Source organism: Lutra lutra, chromosome 3 (assembly GCF_902655055.1).
Source record: "Lutra lutra chromosome 3, mLutLut1.2, whole genome shotgun sequence".
Lineage (NCBI taxonomy): Eukaryota > Metazoa > Chordata > Mammalia > Carnivora > Mustelidae > Lutra > Lutra lutra.
Genome location: NC_062280.1, coordinates 44,310,784 through 44,317,188, shown reverse-complemented (window position 1 = coordinate 44,317,188; position 6,405 = coordinate 44,310,784).

The following is a 6,405-nucleotide window of genomic DNA, read 5'->3' as shown; positions in this document are numbered from 1 at the left end:
ATCATGCACAGAGCATTTTGCTGGCTGTCCTGAGTTGCTCTTCTTAGAGACTAGACACAGGCATACTATGAGGAGAGTGTTATTAAATCAAAATGGTTTTTTGGCGATTCCCCCCATCATGAGACTCACAAGTGGAAAATGGTCTGGCTCTTCTTTTATTCAGAATGAAATCTTTTCCTACAGCTCCACCCAGGAGAAAAATCATGATTCATATCCAAGATGCACAGACTCTGGTCAGGTGGGTGCACACAGTGTGATCATTCAAGTTCACTTGTTTCTTAAAAATCTGTCTGAAGAACTCCTGGTTTCTCACTGTCTCAAATGACCCAGGAGTCTCTGCCAATCATTGAAATCAAGGAAATTTCCACGTTGGTTTTAGCTTGTCTTTTGATATTTAGATAAAACTGCCCTGTCTTTTCCACTATGGTGTGAAAGCTTCCTTTACTCTGAGAAACAACAAAATCAGAGGAAAGATATTAACTTTGCTTAATAGTTAACAAAGAAAGAAAGAAAGAAAGAAAGAAAGAAAGAAAGAAAGAAAGAAAGAAAGAAAGAAGGAGAAAGAAAGAAAGAAAGGAAGAAGGAAAGAAAGAAGGAAGGAAAGAAAAAGGAGGGGGATCAGATTAGCAATAATCAGAGTTACTAACTCCATCAAAACTGGAAACTTCATCTTGCTCACACTGTGGTGTTTTCAGTGGTTCTCAAGGAAGAGGAGAGCTAAGCATAGCACTTGCTAGCAAGGGGCACCTACTCCAACATATGAGCTGCCCCAGCCAAGGCACCATAGCTGCCTTTGCTCCCTTGCTTCTCCATGCAGTCTAACTGTAGGCTGTTTAAAAATCCCTAAACACACAGAAAGTGAGGAGACTCCAGGAAAACTGCTAATCTCTCCCAGAGGTTCTATCAGCCCTGACTGCTGTAATCTGGGTGGATGGGGGCAGAAGGGATGTATGCTGTCAGGTGGAGATGAGGTAAGGGGGAGGGGAGACCGGGAAGCCATCCCCAACATAATCAGTGCATGGACATTCCTCCACATGTCCCTGATGGGGGCTATTCAGCTTAGTTTCCATCATATCTGACCGGTAGGACCCATCCCTGTCTCTCAGAGGATCCCGACCCCTGCTGTCCAATATTCCCCAGTCACACATGGCCAGGGAGCACTTAGAAGGTCCCTAGTTCAAACCGAGTTACACTCTAAGGGTAAAATCCATGTGGGGTTGCAAGACTTAGCATGGAAGAAAGCAAAATATCTCATTTGTATTTTTGATACTGATGACACGTTGAACTGATAATACTTTGGACTGGGCTGAATAAGCTGTGTTGTTAAAATTAATATCATCTGTTTTCCTTTTTCACTTTTTTTTTTTATTGCAGCTACTGGAAAAATTTAAAGTCACATATGTGACTCACCTTCTACTTCTATTGGACAGTGCTGGTCCAGACAGAAAGCTCTTCTTTGTGTTGAGTCAAATCTAGCCTTTCCTAACCTTTTCCTGATTTTGTGTTGGGAACCCACAAGCAATTCTCATCCATAGGACAGTCCAGTATCTGAAGATACCATCCTCACCCCATCTTTTCTCCTCATGATAGATAGCATTCCTTCCAGGACATGTCAAAGAGTACTTAGCCAAAACATGACAAAGAGATTGCTGCTGTGTTGCTGGACAATTTCTCTCATAAGCCCAGGTGACACTACTGGGCTCTCCAGGGAATACAACTTTGATTTTACAGGGCTGTAAGATATCTGTCCACTTATCAGTGGTGGGTCATTATTCAGAGTTTAACCTGCAGAAACTAAAGAATGAGTAATGTTCTTTATAATCTTAGGTGAAGAGCAGAAATTCCATAAGTACATCTCTTGGAGTTGGAGTAAAGACTTCTGGCCATGCTTTGTCCTCAGGCTCCTTCCCTCCAGCTTCTGGAGACACAGCCTCATATTAGCTGTGGTTTGGTTCAGTGAATACTCTGAGTCTTGGAAGGAAACATCCTACTCACCAAGCAGCTGTCATGAATCTGGCATGTCCCCTGGGCCTTGAACAGGACATTCCACTGTTCCATTGGTTAGATACTTTGGGTAAGGATTTAGAATCAATGAAATAACTTAAATGAATGAAATACATGGTCATGAACCCATTGCCACATCTTCTCCTTTTTTGTAGAATGGGTCCCTTATACTAGACAGGCAATGTTCTGTAGGATTCATGGTCAGTAGGTATTTTATATGGTCTTTGAAGGTAGTGTTGGAGAAGACTTCATGCAGATGGAAGGCAAACCCACATTTAAGTAGATGTCATTGCCAGGAAGGCTGCAAGGTGGAAAGGGCCAAGGTAATCAAATCAGCTTGCTACCAACGGGTAATCTGATTTCTTTCAGGAATGGTGCCATTAGTTATGCCTCAATGTCACTTTCTGCCAGTGCCAGGACAGCAAACAGTGGGATCAATGTCGGTGACAGGGAACCCCTGCCACCCAACTCAGGCATGTTCTCCATCCCTGCCACAAAGGCCACTCCATTTTTGGGTCCATTGTGACAGCACTGGGGTGACTGAAGAGAGCCTGGCAGATATCCAAAAGAAAAACGATCTTGTCCACTTGGTATTAGGGATTGTCCTCTCTGTTGGGTGCTTTCTGTTGGGCATTAATGTATGTATTTGCTATGTGTTCACTCCCTTAAATCCAGCCATGTATCACTTTCCCAGACTTCATCTCCAGCTTTCCAATTTTGCTCCTTTTGGGCCCCACACCACCAGCCTAGCCACGTGTCACTGTCATAGTCTTTGCTGCAGGCTTCTTCCTTCCAAGTCTGTGGCCAAATGCCGTCCTCAAAAATTGGCCTGCTGGGAGAATTTCCCCTCAATGGCTATCTTTTATGACCACAACTAAGTGGTCAGAAATGTGGTAGCTGTGCAGTTCTGGCATCAACATGGCAGGGTGACCTATTTGTGAGGCAGGCTTGGGTTTTTGCCTCCTCCAGCAGCTGGTCAGAAGACACCTCCCATAAAACTATAGGCACGAATTGAGGGAGAGGTGTTGGTACAATAGAGGTAGGAGATACGTAAGTCTGGGTCACCTGTTTAATTTCCTTGGACCCCTTGGACCTGCCTGGACCTGATATCAAACTTCCCATTTTCATTGAGTGACAACTTACTGAAACAACAATTCTTCTGATCTGAGGGAAGTGAGCTATAGACCATCCACCGAGATTGGAATTTTAATGACTATACTTTTCTTTTTGAGAGATTCTTGTTATTTTTCATATATGCCAGTTATTTTCTTATGTCTCTTCTTCATTCTTCATACTTTCAATACCTTGATTTCCTTAAGTATATTTTAAAAATATATTTGAAATATAAAATATATTAAAATATATTTAAAATAAAATATATTTAAAATATATTTTATTTAAATTTTTAATAAAATAACCATATCTTAACATATTAAACATAGTTTAACATCTAAAACATTTAAAATTTTATGACAATTTAGATACCTAATGCCTTTGGGGGTTTAGTCCGCAGTTTTTAGTTTATGCTGATTCTTGCTCATAATGGCATATTTACGGTGTGTGTTTTAGTTTTCGATTGTGAATTTATCTTTCTTAGAACCTTATCTGTGGCAAGTCATTCAGACCTCGAGCTGAATTTATTTGGGCCGGTATTTGCTGCTTCTTCTGCACAGTTTCTGGGAGGAACTATCGAATGCCCTTCAGACAGACTTGGGCACTCACACTCCCTATTCTTACCTGCTCCCCAGCAGCAGCTCCTTCTGTGATAGGATTTTTCTGGAGTCTGTCCTTTGAGGGTGCTGTCTTTAAAGTGTCCTACTTTATGTGTGTTTGCTGTGCTTGCTTAGCTAATCAAACATCAGGTTTTTTGTCCTGCTTCCTTCACATCAGTGGCACAAAATAACTCGGCTTCTGGGCCATCAAATTTGGCAGATGCCTCCAGAGCCGATGAAGGCTCCAGAGCAGGAGACTAGTTGTTTCCAGCCTTTGGCCATGTCCCTTCTCCTCCGCCAGCTCATCACTATATATTAAAAAACAATTGTAATGCTCTACACAGCATTTTATTTGTTCTAGGCTGAGACGTTTTCCCCGTTTAGTTAAGCATGTGGTGGAAACAGATGGTTCACACTAAATTTCAACATGAGCTTTTAACTTAAAGTCTACAATCCATCTGTATCTTTCTTCCTTCTTGAACAACTCAATGATTTAGGATTATCACAGTGGGCGATAATTCCTAAGTTTGGAGGCATTTCATTTTTAGATGACTCTAACAATTCCCAATTAGAGAAAGGGAGTATCAGGATCTTCAGGAGACTTTTCAAGAACCACTAATACACAGATAATTAAGTGCACACACAGATACATCTCCTACTTCCAGCCGAGATAGCATGGAGCAAGAATACCCCCACAGCAAAGTGCACAAGCAGCCCCCGTCATTGCTTCTAGAAGCATTCTCCACTAAAGGATGTAGGGATTTCAACTGTCATGTGCCTGATACAAAACTGAAGAGAGTATGTCACTTCTGTGATATTCATGTCAAAATGTATACACTGGGGTGGCTGGGTCACTCAGTCGCTTAAGTGTCTGACTCGGTTTCTGTTCAGGTCACGATTTCAGCATCATGAGTTCAAGTGCCACATTAGGCTCCATCAGTGGGGAGTCTGCTTGAGATTCTCTCCCTCTCCTCTGCCCCCATTTACACATTCTCTAAGATAAGTAAAATGTATTTTTAAAAAATGTATATCCTGGGAGCACCTGGGTGGTTCAGTCAGTTTAGCATCTGCCTTCAGCTCATGTCATGAGCTAAAGCCCCGCATTGGGCTCCTCGCCCGGCAGGGTGTCGTCTTCTCTCTCCCCCACTCCCTCTGCTTGTGTTCTTTCTGTTGCTCTCTCTGTCAAATAAATAAAATCTTTAAAAAAAGTATATCCTGAATCTACTAATGAAGCAACAGAAAAAAACCCAAAAGAGGGACATCTAAAAAAATAACTGGCTTGCTCTCAGGAATACCAAATTCCCAAAAAACAAAGAAAACTTGAAAAAATTATGCAATGAATGCATTCCATATATTAACAGTATGGGGCAAAACAATTTTGAGAATCTGGGGTTCTCATTGATGAAATCATCTTATAAAAATAGCTCTAATATTAGTAAAAAGTACATACATATGTAGTGTAAATAATGTTTATACATATTTTCTGTTCTAAATAAGCTTATTTTCTGAAAACAAGGACATCTTTTTCCATAACTATAACCATTTGATGATTTTTGAAATCAACAAAATCAAAGAAATTAATGTTGAAACAAAGTTTTCTAATATAAAAGTTGGGAAATTTTCTGTAAAGGGTCAGACAATATTTTACCCTTTGCAGGTCAGTCTCTGTCCCAACTACTCAGTTTTGCTTTGTGGTGTGAAAGCAGCTATAGACAATACATAAATACATGGGCATGGCTGCATTCCCATAAAACTCTCTTTACAAAAACAGCCAGTAGCCTGGTCTCAGCCAACAGGCTGCAGTTTGCCAACCGCTGATATAATTGATACAGTTTATTCAGATTTCATCAATTCCTAATGGTGTCTTATAATCTACTTTTATTACAGTACTGCAGTGAGCTGTTGTGCCTCTTTAATGTCTTTTGATCTGGGACAATATTTTACGCTTTTTCTTTCATCAAATTGACAGGGTTGCCCAAACCTTCAATTTGTAAATAAAATAAAAAAATAAAAAATAAAAAAATAAAAGCACCTGGGTGGCTCAGTCAGTTAAGTGTCTGCCTTTGGCTCAGGTCATGATCTGAGAGTCCTGGGATCGAGCTCCACATCAGGGTCCTTGCTCAGTGCTTCTCCCTCGCCTGCCGCTCCCCCTGATTGTGCTCTGACAAAGAAATAAAATCTTAAAAAAAAAAAAATGCAACACCTGGAATATGTAATAGGATGAGGTGTGCCTGTAGTGGTAGCTCCTTCTCAGACAGTGGAACATATTTACAATATGTTTATCCATTTGTTCAATCCTAGAACACTCACAAAGTCTTTTCAGAATTGCTAACCTTTATTTTTGCAAAAAAGAAAACCAGTTGCTGGAGTTCAGTATATGTTTAGAGTTATTTTCGTCTTGAACTTCAGGACAGTCTAAACAGTGTTGTTCAAAACTTACCTTAGTTACATCCCTTACCTTCAGGGAAGTTATATAATTTATTGAAAACAGAGTTTGGTTCATTCCCCCTTCCCACAATCATCATTTAATTTCTTCTTTGAGTACATGAAACAGTCACATAATCCCCCAAGTCAGAACTGTACAAAAGGGAAGTGACAGCCCCCAGCCCCAGGATTTGTTCTGTCCTCCCCACCTCATTCCCTCCTATACACTGAAAGCAAATGATTTCATATTCTGACTTCCCTTCTG